The following is a 19,845-nucleotide window of genomic DNA, read 5'->3' on the forward strand; positions in this document are numbered from 1 at the left end:
GCGTGTCCTGCATGTCTGGCGCTATTTAGAGCACCAATCATGCAGGGATTGTCTGCCACTCACTGTAATGCCACAGCCATGGAGGTTGTGGCATTACAGTGATTGCCCAAATCGATGGGAACAGTGCCAACAGTGAAACATGAAAAGCCGGCAATTCAGCAGCGGCATACACCGGTACCCGACAATTTAGAACCGAAAGAATAGAGCTTCACACATAGATTAGATAGATAGAAACATGTCAGTCACATATATATGAAGTACAGTGACAGTGTTGCTTACTGTACTTGTCATTTAGCGTAAAGGATTTATCAAAAAAAATATTAGTGTTTTCATGCACCGTCTCTTTAAAAAAGCCGGCCGGCAATTCAGCAGCGGTACCCGACAATTTAGAATAGAAGGAATAGAGAATCACACATAGATTAGATAGATAGAAACATGTCAGTCACATATATATGAAGTACAGTGACAGTATTGCTTACTGTACTTGTCATTTAGTGTAAAGGATTTATTAAAAAAAATAATAGTGTTTTCATGCACTGTCTCTTTAAGAAAGCCGGCTGGCAATTCAGCATCTGTACCCGACAATTTATAACAGACAGAATAGAGCTTCACACATAGATTAGATAGATAGAAACATGTCAGTCACATATATATGAAGTACAGTGATAGTGTTGGTTACTGTACTTGTCATTTAGTATTAAAATAAAGGATTTATTATTAAAAAAAATTGGCGTGGGGTTCCCCTTAATTTTAGGCTCTAGCGGAGGTTAAGCAGACAGCTGGGGCAGATGTTTGAAGCCTGGGAAGGGGGTAATACCCACGGAGCTTCCCAGGCTACTAATATCAGCCCCCAGCTGAATACATAGCCTTTACTAGCTATTAAAATGGGGGACCCACCCAAAAAAAATGACGTGGGGTCCCCCCTAATTTAATAGCTAGCAAAGGCTAGGCAGACAGCTGGGGGCTGATATTAATAGCCCAGGAAGGGAGCCATGAATATTGGCCCCCTCCCAGGCTAGAAACACCAGCCGTCAGCCGCCCCAGAAATGGCGCATTCATAGGATGCGCCAATTCTGGCACTTAGCCTCGCTCTTCCACGCTGCCCTGTAGCGGTGGCAGGGGGTAATAGGGCTGGGGTTGATGTCAGCTTATAATGCCAGCTGACATCAAGCCCAGGTTAGTAATGGAGAGGCGTCTATAAGACACCCCCATTACTAACCCCATAGTCAAAGTTAAAAAAAACACAAACACCCAGAATAAAGTCCTTTAATTGAAATAAACACACAATTCTTTATTGTTCTAAATTAAACCATACTTACCATCACGCCCATTCCAGCTGAAGCCAACGATCTCCTGCAATAAAAGAAAAATAATAAACCAACCTCATCCTTACCTTTCCATGGTTCCCACGACAGCTTCAGCTCTGCTACATCGAGATGACAGGCTGGACCGCAGCAGAACGCCGCCATCCAGCCTGTCATCCCGCAGACACTGAGAAGAGCAGGCATGCTTGCGCTCCTCAGTGTCTCGCTGTGACGGCATCCAGATGAGCCGAGGTCATGTCCAATGAACTCGGCTCACCTCCTGCACGTCACTGACAGCGTGGGAGAATTCTCACGCTGAAGCGCTGAGTGCAGGAGAATTTTCCCACGCTGTCAGTGAGGTGCATGAGGTGAGCTGAGTTCATTGGACATGAGCTCACCTCATGCACGTCACTGACAGCGTGGGGAATTCTCCTGCACTCAGCGCTTCAGCGTGAGAATTCTCCCACGCTGTCAGTGACGTGCATGAGGTGAGCCGAGTTCATTGGACATGACCTCGGCTCATCTGGATGCCGTCACAGCGAGACACTGAGGAGCGCAAGCATGTCTGCTCTTCTCAGTGTCTGCGGGATGACAGGCTGGATGGCAGCGTTCTGCTGCGGTCCAGCCTGTCATCTCGATGTAGCAGAGCTGAAGCTGTCGTGGGAACCATGGAAAGGTAAGGATGAGGTTGGTTTATTATTTTTCTTTTATTGCAGGAGATCGTTGGCTTCAGCTGGAATGGGCGTGATGGTAAGTATGGTTTAATTTAGAACAATAAAGAATTGTGTGTTTATTTCAATTAAAGGACTTTATTCTGGGTATTGTGTTTTTTTTAAATACTTTACTAGAAATTCATGGCGGTCATGTCTAATACTGGCGTGACCCCATGAATTTTGGGCTTGGGGCCAGCTGATAATACCAAGCTGGCCCTAACCCCTTTTTTACCCAGTGAGCCACCGCACCAGGGCCCTGGATGAGTTGGGTACAGCGCCAGAAGATGGCGCTTCTATGAACGCGCCATTTTCCGGGGTGGCTGCGGACTGCAATTTGCAGCGGGGGGGGGCCCAGAAAGCTTGGGCCTCCCTGCGCTGCAGATTCCAGACCCCAGCTGCCTAGTTGTACCTGGCTGGACACAAAAATAGGGCGAAGCCCCACGTATTTTTTTTTTAATTATTTCATGAAATTCATGAAATAATTAAAAAAAAAAGGCCTTCCCTATATTGTTGTGTCCGGCCAGGTACAAATAGTCAGCTGGTGGTTGGGGGCAGCCCGTTCCTGCCTGCTGTACCTGGCTGGACACAAATATAGTGCGAAGCCCCGCGTCAATTTTTTTTAATTATTTCATGAAATTCATGAAATAATTAAGAAAAAAAGGCCTTCCCTATATTGTTGTGTCCGGCCAGGTACAAATAGGCAGCTGGTGGTTGGGGGCAGCCCATTCCTGCCTGCTGTACCTGGCTGGACACAAATATAGTGCGAAGCCCCACTTCAATTTTTTTAAATTATTTCAGGAAATTCATGAAATAATTAAAAAAAAATTGACGTGGGGCTTCGCACTATATTTGTGTCCAGTCAGGTGCAGCAGGCAGGAACGGGCTGCCCCCAACCACCAGCTGCCTATTTGTACCTGGCCGGACACAACAATATAGGGAAGCCCTTTTTTTCTTAATTATTTCATGAAATAATTTAAAGAAAATTGACGTGGGGCTTCGCCCTGTTTTTGTGTCCAGCCAGGTACAACTAGGCAGCTGGGGGCTGGAATCCGCAGCGCAGGGAGGCCCAAGCTTTCTGGGCCACCCCCGCTGCAAATTGCAGTCCGCAGCCACCCCGGAAAATGGCGCGTTCATAGAAGCGCCATCTTCTGGCGCTGTACCCAACTCATCCAGGGCGCTGATGCGGTGGCTCACTGGGTAATAAAGGGGTTAGGGCCAGCTTGGCATTATCAGCTGGCCCTAAGCCCAAAATTCATGGGGTCACGCCAATATTAGACATGACCACCATGAATTTCTAGTAAAGTATTTAAAAAAAACACAACACCCAGAAAAAAGTCCTTTAATTGAAATAAACACACAATTCTTTATTGTTCTAAATTAAACCATATTTACCATCAGCCCATTCCAGCTGAAGCCAACGATCTCCTGAAATAAAAGAAAAATAATAAAGCAACATCATCCTTACCTTTCCATGGTTCCCATGACAGCTTCAGCTCTGCTACATCGAGATGACAGGCTGGACCGCAGCAGAACGCCGCCATCCAGCCTGTCATCCCGCAGACACTGAGAAGCGCAGGCTTGCTTGCGCTCCACAGTGTCTCTCTGTGAGGGCATCCAGATGAGCCGAGTTAATGTCCAATGAACTCGGCTCACCTCATGCACGTCACTGACAGCGTGGGAAAATTCTCCTGCACTCAGCGCTTCAGCGTGGGAGAATTCTCACACTGAAGCGCTGAGTGCAGGAGAATTCTCCCACGCTGTCAGTGACGTGCAGGAGGTGAGCTGAGTTCATTGGACATGAGCTCACCTTATGCACTTCACTGACAGCGTGGGAAAATTCTCCTGCACTCAGCGCTTCAGCGTGGGAGAATTCTCACGCTGAAGCGCTGAGTGCAGGAGAATTCTCCCACGCTGTCAGTGACGTGCAGGAGGTGAGCTGAGTTCATTGGACATGAACTCGTCTCATCTTTATGCCGTCACAGCCAGACACTGCAGAGCGCAAGCATGCCTGCGCTTCTCAGTGTCTGCGGGATGACAGGCTGGATGGCGGCGTTCTGCTGCGGTCCAGCCTGTCATCTCGATGTAGCAGAGCTGAAGCTGTCGTGGGAACCATGGAAAGGTAAGGATGAGGTTGCTTTATTATTTTTCTTTTATTGCAGGAGATCGTTGGCTTCAGCTGGAATGGGCGTGATGGTAAGTATGGTTTAATTTAGAACAATAAAGGATTGTGTCTTTATTTCAATTAAAGGACTTTATTCTGGGTGTTTGTGTTTTCTTTTAACTTTGACTATGGGGTTAGTAATGGGGGTGTCTTATAGACGCCTCTCCATTACTAACCTGGGCTTGATGTCAGCTGGCATTATAAGCTGACATCAACCCCAGCCCTATTACCCCCTGCCACCGCTACAGGGCAGCGTGGAAGAGCGAGGCTAAGTGCCAGAATTGGCGCATCCTATGAATGCGCCATTTCTGGGGCGGCTGACGGCTGGTGTTTCTAGCCTGGGAGGGGGCCAATATTCATGGCTCCCTTCCTGGGCTATTAATATCAGCCCCCAGCTGTCTGCCTAGCCTTTGCTAGCTATTAAATTAGGGGGGACCCCACGTCATTTTTTTTTTGGGTCCCCCATTTTAATAGCTAGTAAAGGCTATGTATTCAGCTGGGGGCTGATATTAGTAGCCTGGGAAGCTCCGTGGGTATTACCCCCTTCCCAGGCTTCAAACATCTGTCCCAGCTGTCTGCTTAACCTCCGCTAGAGACTAAAATTAAGGGGAACCCCACGCCAATTTTTTTTAATAATAAATCCTTTATTTTAATACTAAATGACAAGTACAGTAACCAACACTGTCACTGTGCTTCATATATATGTGACTGACATGTTTCTATCTATCTAATCTATGTGTGAAGCTCTATTCTGTCTGTTATAAATTGTCGGGTACAGATGCTGAATTGCCGGCCGGCTTTTTTAAAGAGACAGTGCATGAAAACACTATTATATTTTTTAATAAATCCTTTACACTAAATGACAAGTACAGTAAGCAACACTGTCACTGTACTTCATATATATGTGACTGACATGTTTCTATCTATCTAATCTATGTGTGAGGCTCTATTCCTTCTTGTCTAAATTGTCGGGTACCGGTGTATGCCGCTGCTGAATTGCCGGCCGGCTTTTTTAAAGAAAGCGTCTTCTGAGCAGTTTGTCAGCTTTTGGACACCTTTGAAGGTGTTTTCTATGTGTTTCTATGTGTTTTTGTTTGCCTGCCATTGGTTTTAACGGTGTTCGACGGTGTTCTAAGGTGTTCGACGAACAGTTCGACGAACAGTTCCTCGAACATCCCGGTGTTCGACGAACCGAACCCAACCCGAACACTACGGGGGTGGCTCAACACTAGTCCCCAGATAGGGGACGTATCAGATATTAAACTGATAAGAACAGATACTACACTTGATCTTAGCCAAAAGGCCGAGAAGCGATAACCAGAATTGGTTTCCGACTACGGTGCCACCCAAGGATTCTGAAAAGTCCATTTGTGGAGATGGCCACCTGGACTCCCGTTAAGAAGACATGCTGTCAACCTCTAGATCCCTCACATGCCTGCACTTTTCGGCTTGCTGCTGCTGCAATCCACGCGTTTTAGATCTGCATAACTCCACCTCTTTTAGCACAGTACCCTCAACCCCCGGCTGTTCCCACCCGCCTCAACACCGTTGGAAGGGAGGAGAACCAATTAAGGCGGGGGGGGGGTGGAACGAGCAGCTGTCTACCCTTAGCAGGAGGGTTGCTGATTAATTACCTCTCCTGCTGCTGCTGCTGCTGGCTGTCCAGCAGCAGACTGAAGGTGGCTGCTGCTGTGCGCAGGTATATAAAGGCTCAGAGCCTATTATGACACGCGCAGCCAGCGTTCCATTGCCACATTCCGTCTACTGCAGGCGGGATACCTGGATGGCTGAATGTCACTGAGAAGCTCACAGAGACCGCCATAAGCAACAGTTTAAAAGAATGCCACAGACTAATCAACCAAACTTTTTGGGTTGGTTTCTCTTTTATAGTCTGCAGGCATTAAATGAAAGAAGTCAGTGTTCCAGCAGAGGGAGACAACGTTTCAGAAAAGGCATTGTAGCAAACCAAAAAAGAAATTTTAAGCGCAGCAGAGTAACCAGCTCACATACCTGTTAGCTCAGGTGAGTTTAAAAGGCTGCTGTTGATAACAAGGGCATTTGCTAAATAGATGGTGTGTGTACAACAATATACTGAAAGGTCAATTATATTGTGCAGCTTATCTCACCACCTGTAGTTATTTAGGTGAAAGCTCCAAAATGCTTGCCTAATATGTCTGTTTATCCAAAAGGAAGTATAGAGGGAGAGCTAGATAGATAGCATTGCATTACATTACATTACATGGCAATGCAATGCACAGTTGCTGAAGTTGAACCAAAATGAGCTTGTCATCTGGCTTCTGCAACTTTTAACATGAAAAATCCAATGAGGAGAAGAAAAGCAAAGCCAAAGAGTCCATCCCAAAATCCGACAAACAAGCAAAATGAACAAAAAGCATTGAATTCAATTCTTTCTGATTTTAGAAACTGCATTAAAGAAAGGGTGCACCGGTCCTGGAGATACTGCAATACCAGGTCAATGCGTGGAGTGGACAGAGCAAGCTCTTTTTCCATCTCCCTGTTCTAAAAATCCATTTAATATATGGTCCCCAGATAGGGGACGTATCAGATATTAAACTGATAAGAACAGATACTACACTTGATCTTAGCCAAAAGGCCGAGAAGCGATAACCAGAATTGGTTTCCGACTACGGTGCCACCCAAGGATTCTGAAAAGTCCATTTGTGGAGATGGCCACCTGGACTCCCGTTAAGAAGACATGCTGTCAACCTCTAGATCCCTCACATGCCTGCACTTTTCGGCTTGCTGCTGCTGCAATCCACGCGTTTTAGATCTGCATAACTCCACCTCTTTTAGCACAGTACCCTCAACCCCCGGCTGTTCCCACCCGCCTCAACACCGTTGGAAGGGAGGAGAACCAATTAAGGCGGGGGGGGGTGGAACGAGCAGCTGTCTACCCTTAGCAGGAGGGTTGCTGATTAATTACCTCTCCTGCTGCTGCTGCTGCTGGCTGTCCAGCAGCAGACTGAAGGTGGCTGCTGCTGTGCGCAGGTATATAAAGGCTCAGAGCCTATTATGACACGCGCAGCCAGCGTTCCATTGCCACATTCCGTCTACTGCAGGCGGGATACCTGGATGGCTGAATGTCACTGAGAAGCTCACAGAGACCGCCATAAGCAACAGTTTAAAAGAATGCCACAGACTAATCAACCAAACTTTTTGGGTTGGTTTCTCTTTTATAGTCTGCAGGCATTAAATGAAAGAAGTCAGTGTTCCAGCAGAGGGAGACAACGTTTCAGAAAAGGCATTGTAGCAAACCAAAAAAGAAATTTTAAGCGCAGCAGAGTAACCAGCTCACATACCTGTTAGCTCAGGTGAGTTTAAAAGGCTGCTGTTGATAACAAGGGCATTTGCTAAATAGATGGTGTGTGTGCAACAATATACTGAAAGGTCAATTATATTGTGCAGCTTATCTCACCACCTGTAGTTATTTAGGTGAAAGCTCCAAAATGCTTGCCTAATATGTCTGTTTATCCAAAAGGAAGTATAGAGGGAGAGCTAGATAGATAGCATTGCATTACATTACATTACATGGCAATGCAATGCACAGTTGCTGAAGTTGAACCAAAATGAGCTTGTCATCTGGCTTCTGCAACTTTTAACATGAAAAATCCAATGAGGAGAAGAAAAGCAAAGCCAAAGAGTCCATCCCAAAATCCGACAAACAAGCAAAATGAACAAAAAGCATTGAATTCAATTCTTTCTGATTTTAGAAACTGCATTAAAGAAGGGGTGCACCGGTCCTGGAGATACTGCAATACCAGGTCAATGCGTGGAGTGGACAGAGCAAGCTCTTTTTCCATCTCCCTGTTCTAAAAATCCATTTAATATATGGTCCCCAGATAGGGGACGTATCAGATATTAAACTGATAAGAACAGATACTACACTTGATCTTAGCCAAAAGGCCGAGAAGCGATAACCAGAATTGGTTTCCGACTACGGTGCCACCCAAGGATTCTGAAAAGTCCATTTGTGGAGATGGCCACCTGGACTCCCGTTAAGAAGACATGCTGTCAACCTCTAGATCCCTCACATGCCTGCACTTTTCGGCTTGCTGCTGCTGCAATCCACGCGTTTTAGATCTGCATAACTCCACCTCTTTTAGCACAGTACCCTCAACCCCCGGCTGTTCCCACCCGCCTCAACACCGTTGGAAGGGAGGAGAACCAATTAAGGCGGGGGGGGGTGGAACGAGCAGCTGTCTACCCTTAGCAGGAGGGTTGCTGATTAATTACCTCTCCTGCTGCTGCTGCTGCTGGCTGTCCAGCAGCAGACTGAAGGTGGCTGCTGCTGTGCGCAGGTATATAAAGGCTCAGAGCCTATTATGACACGCGCAGCCAGCGTTCCATTGCCACATTCCGTCTACTGCAGGCGGGATACCTGGATGGCTGAATGTCACTGAGAAGCTCACAGAGACCGCCATAAGCAACAGTTTAAAAGAATGCCACAGACTAATCAACCAAACTTTTTGGGTTGGTTTCTCTTTTATAGTCTGCAGGCATTAAATGAAAGAAGTCAGTGTTCCAGCAGAGGGAGACAACGTTTCAGAAAAGGCATTGTAGCAAACCAAAAAAGAAATTTTAAGCGCAGCAGAGTAACCAGCTCACATACCTGTTAGCTCAGGTGAGTTTAAAAGGCTGCTGTTGATAACAAGGGCATTTGCTAAATAGATGGTGTGTGTGCAACAATATACTGAAAGGTCAATTATATTGTGCAGCTTATCTCACCACCTGTAGTTATTTAGGTGAAAGCTCCAAAATGCTTGCCTAATATGTCTGTTTATCCAAAAGGAAGTATAGAGGGAGAGCTAGATAGATAGCATTGCATTACATTACATTACATGGCAATGCAATGCACAGTTGCTGAAGTTGAACCAAAATGAGCTTGTCATCTGGCTTCTGCAACTTTTAACATGAAAAATCCAATGAGGAGAAGAAAAGCAAAGCCAAAGAGTCCATCCCAAAATCCGACAAACAAGCAAAATGAACAAAAAGCATTGAATTCAATTCTTTCTGATTTTAGAAACTGCATTAAAGAAGGGGTGCACCGGTCCTGGAGATACTGCAATACCAGGTCAATGCGTGGAGTGGACAGAGCAAGCTCTTTTTCCATCTCCCTGTTCTAAAAATCCATTTAATATATGGTCCCCAGATAGGGGACGTATCAGATATTAAACTGATAAGAACAGATACTACACTTGATCTTAGCCAAAAGGCCGAGAAGCGATAACCAGAATTGGTTTCCGACTACGGTGCCACCCAAGGATTCTGAAAAGTCCATTTGTGGAGATGGCCACCTGGACTCCCGTTAAGAAGACATGCTGTCAACCTCTAGATCCCTCACATGCCTGCACTTTTCGGCTTGCTGCTGCTGCAATCCACGCGTTTTAGATCTGCATAACTCCACCTCTTTTAGCACAGTACCCTCAACCCCCGGCTGTTCCCACCCGCCTCAACACCGTTGGAAGGGAGGAGAACCAATTAAGGCGGGGGGGGGGTGGAACGAGCAGCTGTCTACCCTTAGCAGGAGGGTTGCTGATTAATTACCTCTCCTGCTGCTGCTGCTGCTGGCTGTCCAGCAGCAGACTGAAGGTGGCTGCTGCTGTGCGCAGGTATATAAAGGCTCAGAGCCTATTATGACACGCGCAGCCAGCGTTCCATTGCCACATTCCGTCTACTGCAGGCGGGATACCTGGATGGCTGAATGTCACTGAGAAGCTCACAGAGACCGCCATAAGCAACAGTTTAAAAGAATGCCACAGACTAATCAACCAAACTTTTTGGGTTGGTTTCTCTTTTATAGTCTGCAGGCATTAAATGAAAGAAGTCAGTGTTCCAGCAGAGGGAGACAACGTTTCAGAAAAGGCATTGTAGCAAACCAAAAAAGAAATTTTAAGCGCAGCAGAGTAACCAGCTCACATACCTGTTAGCTCAGGTGAGTTTAAAAGGCTGCTGTTGATAACAAGGGCATTTGCTAAATAGATGGTGTGTGTACAACAATATACTGAAAGGTCAATTATATTGTGCAGCTTATCTCACCACCTGTAGTTATTTAGGTGAAAGCTCCAAAATGCTTGCCTAATATGTCTGTTTATCCAAAAGGAAGTATAGAGGGAGAGCTAGATAGATAGCATTGCATTACATTACATTACATGGCAATGCAATGCACAGTTGCTGAAGTTGAACCAAAATGAGCTTGTCATCTGGCTTCTGCAACTTTTAACATGAAAAATCCAATGAGGAGAAGAAAAGCAAAGCCAAAGAGTCCATCCCAAAATCCGACAAACAAGCAAAATGAACAAAAAGCATTGAATTCAATTCTTTCTGATTTTAGAAACTGCATTAAAGAAGGGGTGCACCGGTCCTGGAGATACTGCAATACCAGGTCAATGCGTGGAGTGGACAGAGCAAGCTCTTTTTCCATCTCCCTGTTCTAAAAATCCATTTAATATATGGTCCCCAGATAGGGGACGTATCAGATATTAAACTGATAAGAACAGATACTACACTTGATCTTAGCCAAAAGGCCGAGAAGCGATAACCAGAATTGGTTTCCGACTACGGTGCCACCCAAGGATTCTGAAAAGTCCATTTGTGGAGATGGCCACCTGGACTCCCGTTAAGAAGACATGCTGTCAACCTCTAGATCCCTCACATGCCTGCACTTTTCGGCTTGCTGCTGCTGCAATCCACGCGTTTTAGATCTGCATAACTCCACCTCTTTTAGCACAGTACCCTCAACCCCCGGCTGTTCCCACCCGCCTCAACACCGTTGGAAGGGAGGAGAACCAATTAAGGCGGGGGGGGGGGTGGAACGAGCAGCTGTCTACCCTTAGCAGGAGGGTTGCTGATTAATTACCTCTCCTGCTGCTGCTGCTGCTGGCTGTCCAGCAGCAGACTGAAGGTGGCTGCTGCTGTGCGCAGGTATATAAAGGCTCAGAGCCTATTATGACACACGCAGCCAGCGTTCCATTGCCACATTCCGTCTACTGCAGGCGGGATACCTGGATGGCTGAATGTCACTGAGAAGCTCACAGAGACCGCCATAAGCAACAGTTTAAAAGAATGCCACAGACTAATCAACCAAACTTTTTGGGTTGGTTTCTCTTTTATAGTCTGCAGGCATTAAATGAAAGAAGTCAGTGTTCCAGCAGAGGGAGACAACGTTTCAGAAAAGGCATTGTAGCAAACCAAAAAAGAAATTTTAAGCGCAGCAGAGTAACCAGCTCACATACCTGTTAGCTCAGGTGAGTTTAAAAGGCTGCTGTTGATAACAAGGGCATTTGCTAAATAGATGGTGTGTGTGCAACAATATACTGAAAGGTCAATTATATTGTGCAGCTTATCTCACCACCTGTAGTTATTTAGGTGAAAGCTCCAAAATGCTTGCCTAATATGTCTGTTTATCCAAAAGGAAGTATAAAGGGAGAGCTAGATAGATAGCATTGCATTACATTACATTACATGGCAATGCAATGCACAGTTGCTGAAGTTGAACCAAAATGAGCTTGTCATCTGGCTTCTGCAACTTTTAACATGAAAAATCCAATGAGGAGAAGAAAAGCAAAGCCAAAGAGTCCATCCCAAAATCCGACAAACAAGCAAAATGAACAAAAAGCATTGAATTCAATTCTTTCTGATTTTAGAAACTGCATTAAAGAAGGGGTGCACCGGTCCTGGAGATACTGCAATACCAGGTCAATGCGTGGAGTGGACAGAGCAAGCTCTTTTTCCATCTCCCTGTTCTAAAAATCCATTTAATATATGGTCCCCAGATAGGGGACGTATCAGATATTAAACTGATAAGAACAGATTTTTTTTTTTTTTTTTTTTTTTAAAACCACTCAGGTTTAGGTAAAAGCAAACAGTCAACCAGACTTCGTCATAAGTTATACTGCTACTTCATAAACATCATTGTGGTTTCTTTATTAAAGTATTATTCAACAAAAATACATCCAAGTAATCTTAAGCCAGAGAAAATTCCAGAAAAAAAAGAATCAACGGTATTTAACCATATCCTGCCACTTAAGGTATTTCCACACACCTTCAGAATCTGTTCCACCACCACCACCTTCTCTTGTATCCCACAAATAGATTACATATAGTCTTGCTAAGATCAACCTAATACAATCATTTACTGTTAAATTTACTCTTTTAAACACACTCAAATTTCTCACATCCCACAAGCTCTCCTGCACACACACCATAATAAACCACATCATCCTTTCTAGGCCACGACGACTAGCACCAAATCCAAACATAGCCACTCTCCAATCAATAAACTTCACACTAGCAACCCCTTTACACAGTCCACCCACACCTTTCCACACATCATACGCAAAATTACAATCCCAGATAAGGTGCCTCACCGTCTCATTCGCTCCACAACCATCCCTTGGACATACTGCAGATCTTATGAGATTTCTTTTCTTCTGAAAATCCCTCACTGGCAAAATGTTATGAAGGCCCATCCAAACTATATCTCGCTGTCTATTCGACACACCTTGAATGCTTAACTTCTTCCATACCCGCGCAACTTCCATAGAACGCAATCCCACCACATTACTCTCACACTCATTCACACACATCTTCCCCATCACCTTCTTAACAAACGTAAAGTCTTTCATTGCAACTGCTAACAAATCATTCTCCCTCACAAACTTCTCAATCAAACCATACCACTCAGGACACTTAAACGCAACAGGCACATTCTTATCACGCTTCACCCAATTCAGACCATACAGCATCCATCCAGCCAAATACTTACACATAAATGCCCCTTTATTATTCTTCCCAACCAAAATGACCGTAGTCTTAATAAAATGCAATGTTAGAAACACTTCAATATTCGGGAACTTCAGTCCCCCATGCAAATATTGCTTAAACAAAATCTCCCTCTTAAGTCTTTCCATCCTACTGCCCCAAAAAAACACAAAAATTAGTTTCTCCACTTTTTTAATTTTCCTATAGGGCACTGGAAAGATACAAGAAACGTAAAGCAAAATAGGGAGAATAACAGCCTTAATAATAAGAACCTTCCCTACCAAAGACAAAGAACGTAACTTCCAAAAATTCATCTTTCGCACAATCCGCTCACCACATTCATCCCAACTCTCATAACCTTTCAAATCATCATTAAAAAAAACTCCCAACACTTTAATTGCACCATCCACACCAGCCACACCATCCATCTTAATCCTATTGTCACCAAAACATTTAAACATGCATTTATTCCAATTCACACGAAACGCTGACGCGCCACAAAAAAAATTCAACAACAATTTTACTCTCTCCATAGAGGCCACACTCTCACTCACCACTACCACATCATCCATATATCCTAAGACTTTCACAGTCATTCCACCACTCCCCGGCACTAACAAACCACGCACCACTTTCTCTTTCCGAATCATACACAGCAGTGGCTCAATCACACACACAAATAATACCGGTGACATGGGGCAACCTTGCCTCACACCAGACCTAATACACACTTTCTCACTCAAAAACCCATTCACCAGAAATTCACTTACCACCTCCCCATACAATCCTCTCACGGCACGTACAAATTTCTCCGGAAAACCCATTCTACGCAAAACCTCAAATAGAAACACATGAGACACGCGATCAAACGCCTTTTCAAAGTCAACAGCCATCACCATACACTTCTGCTTTCTTACCTTACAATCCCACAACACATCTCTTAAAAGACACAGATTATCTGTCATACATCTACCAGGCACTGCACACACTTGATCTTTACCAATCACATCAGCTATAACCACACGCATCCGACACGCCAAAATTTTACTGAATACCTTATAATCAGCGTTCAGAAGCGTAATTGGCCTCCAATTACTCAAACACCTTTTATCCCCTTTCTTATGGATTAAGACCACCACTCCCTCCTTCATTGAACCCGCAAGCATCCCATTCTCCCACATAAACTGACACACTTCCACTAAATCCATACCCATCACTTCCCACATCATAACATATAGCTCCACAGGCAAACCATCCTTCCCAGGCGTCACATTTTTCCTTGCACCAAACAACGCTTTCTTAACTTCTTCCTCAATCACAGCCTCACATAGACCAGAACATCCATCCTCATCCACCCTACAATCCAAAGTCTTAAGCACTTCTTCTTTCAAACTCTCATCCACCCACTTTCTGCCAAACAACTCAGCATAAAACCTGACCACTTCCTTCATTACATCCTTCCCACTCACACAAACACCATCCACATCAAAAATCTCCTCCATACCCTCCTTCTTACCATTTATTTTTTTAAAGAAATATCTTGAACACTTTTCATCTTTATCAAGATGGACCACCTTAGACCTAAAAATTATTTCCCTTCCCTTCCTCTCCAAAGTCCTCTTCAAATCCTCTCTCGCACTTCTTAATAAATCATCCACATCCACACCACACATCCTCATTTTTTCCAGCCATTCCACCCTCATCATTAAATCTTTATATTGACTCCTTACCATGGCAGCCTTTTTATAGCCCCATCGACGAAAAAACTTTTGCACTTCATACTTCATCCAATCCCACCACACCAACACACTTTCAAACTTACTCTTTTGAGATTTACACCAACTATATTTTTTCTTAAAATCATTCACAATTCTCTCATCCTCAAGCAAACTCACATTCAATTTCCATACACCTCTCCCATGCACCCGCCTTAAATCCCCTCTAAACTCACCTTTCAGGCACACATGGTCCGAAAAAGGAACTGGAAATTGAGAAAAACCATCACATATTATATTTTTAGAAAAAAACATCCTATCAATCCTAGATGTTATCCCACCCCTGTCAGCTTTATAGGTTGGTGGTGGTGGCTTCCCCAAATAAACCTCAGCAGCATCAAAAAAGAAAAAATCTGAAATAATGTTTGTCAATTTTTTTCCTGAGGCATCAACTTTCCCATCAGTTACACAGTTAAAATCACCTGTTACTATCACAGGGATCCTACCAGGTAATTCTAAACATAATTTATCTAATAAACTTAACCTGTCTTCTTTTTTTGTAGGACCATAAATATTTATAATTTTAACTTTCCACCCCCTCCCACACACAACTGCAGAGATGCAACGACCCACCTCTATTACCTTATAACATTCAAAAACAAAATTTCTATTATTTAATACTATCCCAACTCCATCATTTTTATTCCCACTAGAGCCAGACCAGATATGCTGGCCATATGGCCAATCAGCGTCTTCCAGGGGTTCTTCTATACCACACTCCTGTAGACACATAATATCAAAAGAATGGTTATGTAAGAAGTCCAGAATCACAGATCTTCTAACTCTAGACTTTAGAAGTCTTACATTAAGGGACGCAATGTCCCAATTTGGTTTAGAGACCATTCTTTGGCTCAAAAACCACAAACACCAGTCTCAGGAAAAAAAACACGCCTTTCTTATCCTTTGTCATCTGGCGAACTTCCACCTAGCTGAAAGATAGTGGACTCCAAATTCTCCTCCAGGTAAGCCGTTGACGCAGGAGAAAGAGAACCCGCTGGGTAATCCCGCTCACTCACCGGACTTGCCACGCATTGGCTACTTGATGGTTCAGATAACCGGGCCCTTTTATTCTTAGCGCGGTCCGGTTCCTCAGAAGACCTCATCCCAGTCTCAGTGAAGTCTCCTTGACCTCCAACTCCCTCTTCATCCATACTTTCACCGCTCCAACTGAGAGCCGGGTCCCCTGGGGTTTCCAAGGCTCCCTCACGTTCCTCACAAAAGGAGTCGATGAAACCCCCCTGATAGGAAGAAATGTCCATCTCAGCTGCCAGAACCTCTTCCACTCTCCCGGGCTCCATCAGTAGGTCAGCAGACGCCCTCACTGGAGCAGTCTCCACACGCTGTTCCACTACCTTCACCCTGGAAGAAACTGCGGCCTCAGGTGTCACACTCCTAGGCCTCGGAGAGTTCGCGACCACCTCAGAGTATGCCCTTGCCTTGCCCTCGTTCGCACGACGAGTACAATCCTTAAAGGCATGCCCCTCCATACCACAAGCATTGCAAACAATCGGATTGGTACAGTCCTTAGCAACATGCCCACTTTAGTTGCACTTGGAGCAAACAGGCACAGCAGTACAAACCTCTTGTAAGTGGCCGTACTTCTTACATTTCCTGCAAAAAACTGGGGCTTCAGGAAAGAAGAGAATACCCCTATCTCTCCCGATGGAGAAACTTTGGGGAGGGTAATGAACACCTCCAGGCTCCGAAGAACTTTCCCCAAATCTGACAAAATATCTGTATTTGCCAGTCCATAAGTTCTCCTCGTTCATTATTTTGTGACTGTTGCTCACAAAGTCACAATGCCTCTTAAGAAAAGCCGCAATGTCATGTTCTTGCACAAAGGGATTATACATAAAAATGACTAGGGGAACATCACCTTTGGAGTACAAGACTGTAAAGGTCAAACCATCCAAGGTTGGATTCTTCTCCTGCTCCCTCAACCTCTTGTATAGGTTCCGGCAAGCCGCCATAGATTGCAGCACCAAGACATACCGTCCTTCTTTCCGGGATTCCTGCAGGCAGACGATGTTTTCTCTTGTCACTTCCAGGATTTTGAAGATCACCTCGTGCACCATATACGACAGATTGAAACGCTCTCTGACAGCAGCATCAACTTCAATGCGGAATGCATTGCGAACCCGATTGTCATCGGTCCCAGCATAGCGTATCTTCACGCCCATTATGATCACTCTCTCGTTCCTCCTCGTTCTCCCCCTAAAGCAGCAACCGGCTTAAGCCATCAAGATGGCGATGCCGGAAGGCCAAGGGAAAACACTCAAGGACCCCAGACAAGACACTTGGTCTTAGCCAAAAGGCCGAGAAGCGATAACCAGAATTGGTTTCCGACTACGGTGCCACCCAAGGATTCTGAAAAGTCCATTTGTGGAGATGGCCACCTGGACTCCCGTTAAGAAGACATGCTGTCAACCTCTAGATCCCTCACATGCCTGCACTTTTCGGCTTGCTGCTGCTGCAATCCACGCGTTTTAGATCTGCATAACTCCACCTCTTTTAGCACAGTACCCTCAACCCCCGGCTGTTCCCACCCGCCTCAACACCGTTGGAAGGGAGGAGAACCAATTAAGGCGGGGGGGGGTGGAACGAGCAGCTGTCTACCCTTAGCAGGAGGGTTGCTGATTAATTACCTCTCCTGCTGCTGCTGCTGCTGGCTGTCCAGCAGCAGACTGAAGGTGGCTGCTGCTGTGCGCAGGTATATAAAGGCTCAGAGCCTATTATGACACGCGCAGCCAGCGTTCCATTGCCACATTCCGTCTACTGCAGGCGGGATACCTGGATGGCTGAATGTCACTGAGAAGCTCACAGAGACCGCCATAAGCAACAGTTTAAAAGAATGCCACAGACTAATCAACCAAACTTTTTGGGTTGGTTTCTCTTTTATAGTCTGCAGGCATTAAATGAAAGAAGTCAGTGTTCCAGCAGAGGGAGACAACGTTTCAGAAAAGGCATTGTAGCAAACCAAAAAAGAAATTTTAAGCGCAGCAGAGTAACCAGCTCACATACCTGTTAGCTCAGGTGAGTTTAAAAGGCTGCTGTTGATAACAAGGGCATTTGCTAAATAGATGGTGTGTGTGCAACAATATACTGAAAGGTCAATTATATTGTGCAGCTTATCTCACCACCTGTAGTTATTTAGGTGAAAGCTCCAAAATGCTTGCCTAATATGTCTGTTTATCCAAAAGGAAGTATAGAGGGAGAGCTAGATAGATAGCATTGCATTACATTACATTACATGGCAATGCAATGCACAGTTGCTGAAGTTGAACCAAAATGAGCTTGTCATCTGGCTTCTGCAACTTTTAACATGAAAAATCCAATGAGGAGAAGAAAAGCAAAGCCAAAGAGTCCATCCCAAAATCCGACAAACAAGCAAAATGAACAAAAAGCATTGAATTCAATTCTTTCTGATTTTAGAAACTGCATTAAAGAAGGGGTGCACCGGTCCTGGAGATACTGCAATACCAGGTCAATGCGTGGAGTGGACAGAGCAAGCTCTTTTTCCATCTCCCTGTTCTAAAAATCCATTTAATATATGGTCCCCAGATAGGGGACGTATCAGATATTAAACTGATAAGAACAGATACTACACTTGATCTTAGCCAAAAGGCCGAGAAGCGATAACCAGAATTGGTTTCCGACTACGGTGCCACCCAAGGATTCTGAAAAGTCCATTTGTGGAGATGGCCACCTGGACTCCCGTTAAGAAGACATGCTGTCAACCTCTAGATCCCTCACATGCCTGCACTTTTCGGCTTGCTGCTGCTGCAATCCACGCGTTTTAGATCTGCATAACTCCACCTCTTTTAGCACAGTACCCTCAACCCCCGGCTGTTCCCACCCGCCTCAACACCGTTGGAAGGGAGGAGAACCAATTAAGGCGGGGGGGGGGGTGGAACGAGCAGCTGTCTACCCTTAGCAGGAGGGTTGCTGATTAATTACCTCTCCTGCTGCTGCTGCTGCTGCTGGCTGTCCAGCAGCAGACTGAAGGTGGCTGCTGCTGTGCGCAGGTATATAAAGGCTCAGAGCCTATTATGACACGCGCAGCCAGCGTTCCATTGCCACATTCCGTCTACTGCAGGCGGGATACCTGGATGGCTGAATGTCACTGAGAAGCTCACAGAGACCGCCATAAGCAACAGTTTAAAAGAATGCCACAGACTAATCAACCAAACTTTTTGGGTTGGTTTCTCTTTTATAGTCTGCAGGCATTAAATGAAAGAAGTCAGTGTTCCAGCAGAGGGAGACAACGTTTCAGAAAAGGCATTGTAGCAAACCAAAAAAGAAATTTTAAGCGCAGCAGAGTAACCAGCTCACATACCTGTTAGCTCAGGTGAGTTTAAAAGGCTGCTGTTGATAACAAGGGCATTTGCTAAATAGATGGTGTGTGTGCAACAATATACTGAAAGGTCAATTATATTGTGCAGCTTATCTCACCACCTGTAGTTATTTAGGTGAAAGCTCCAAAATGCTTGCCTAATATGTCTGTTTATCCAAAAGGAAGTATAGAGGGAGAGCTAGATAGATAGCATTGCATTACATTACATTACATGGCAATGCAATGCACAGTTGCTGAAGTTGAACCAAAATGAGCTTGTCATTTGGCTTCTGCAACTTTTAACATGAAAAATCCAATGAGGAGAAGAAAAGCAAAGCCAAAGAGTCCATCCCAAAATCCGACAAACAAGCAAAATGAAAAAAAGCATTGAATTCAATTCTTTCTGATTTTAGAAACTGCATTAAAGAAGGGGTGCACCGGTCCTGGAGATACTGCATTACCAGGTCAATGCGTGGAGTGGACAGAGCAAGCTCTTTTTCCATCTCCCTGTTCTAAAAATCCATTTAATATATGGTCCCCAGATAGGGGACATTATCAGATATTAAACTGATAAGAACAGATACTACACTTGATCTTAGCCAAAAGGCCGAGAAGCGATAACCAGAATTGGTTTCCGACTACGGTGCCACCCAAGGATTCTGAAAAGTCCATTTGTGGAGATGGCCACCTGGACTCCCGTTAAGAAGACATGCTGTCAACCTCTAGATCCCTCACATGCCTGCACTTTTCGGCTTGCTGCTGCTGCAATCCACGCGTT

At 44.9% G+C, this 19,845-nt stretch overlaps 7 non-coding genes and 1 pseudogene across 7 annotated transcripts; all 8 read right to left on the reverse strand.

Moving 5' to 3' along the window:
- Positions 1–5,309: 5,309 nt before the first annotated feature.
- On the reverse strand, positions 5,310–5,493 carry LOC141210710 (U2 spliceosomal RNA). The gene has a single exon (XR_012280830.1). It is a non-coding gene; the product is annotated as a U2 spliceosomal RNA (small nuclear RNA).
- Positions 5,494–6,613: 1,120 nt separating this feature from the next.
- On the reverse strand, positions 6,614–6,804 carry LOC141211101 (U2 spliceosomal RNA). The gene has a single exon (XR_012281088.1). It is a non-coding gene; the product is annotated as a U2 spliceosomal RNA (small nuclear RNA).
- A 1,119-nt stretch (positions 6,805–7,923) lies between these two features.
- Positions 7,924–8,114, reverse strand: LOC141208430 (U2 spliceosomal RNA). The gene has a single exon (XR_012278659.1). It is a non-coding gene; the product is annotated as a U2 spliceosomal RNA (small nuclear RNA).
- Positions 8,115–9,233: 1,119 nt separating this feature from the next.
- On the reverse strand, positions 9,234–9,424 carry LOC141208432 (U2 spliceosomal RNA). Its single transcript, XR_012278661.1, has one exon. It is a non-coding gene; the product is annotated as a U2 spliceosomal RNA (small nuclear RNA).
- A 1,120-nt stretch (positions 9,425–10,544) lies between these two features.
- Positions 10,545–10,735, reverse strand: LOC141208433 (U2 spliceosomal RNA). The gene has a single exon (XR_012278662.1). It is a non-coding gene; the product is annotated as a U2 spliceosomal RNA (small nuclear RNA).
- Positions 10,736–11,856: 1,121 nt separating this feature from the next.
- LOC141210603 (U2 spliceosomal RNA) lies at positions 11,857–12,061 on the reverse strand (annotated as a pseudogene).
- Positions 12,062–18,180: 6,119 nt separating this feature from the next.
- Positions 18,181–18,371, reverse strand: LOC141208434 (U2 spliceosomal RNA). The gene has a single exon (XR_012278663.1). It is a non-coding gene; the product is annotated as a U2 spliceosomal RNA (small nuclear RNA).
- Positions 18,372–19,494: 1,123 nt separating this feature from the next.
- LOC141210393 (U2 spliceosomal RNA) lies at positions 19,495–19,686 on the reverse strand. The gene has a single exon (XR_012280564.1). It is a non-coding gene; the product is annotated as a U2 spliceosomal RNA (small nuclear RNA).
- Between the last annotated feature and the right edge of the window lie 159 nt (positions 19,687–19,845).

The sequence above is a fragment of the Phyllobates terribilis genome, unplaced genomic scaffold (assembly GCF_046119375.1).
Source record: "Phyllobates terribilis strain yellow unplaced genomic scaffold, ASM4611937v1 Scaffold_169__1_contigs__length_4117513, whole genome shotgun sequence".
Taxonomy (NCBI): domain Eukaryota; kingdom Metazoa; phylum Chordata; class Amphibia; order Anura; family Dendrobatidae; genus Phyllobates; species Phyllobates terribilis.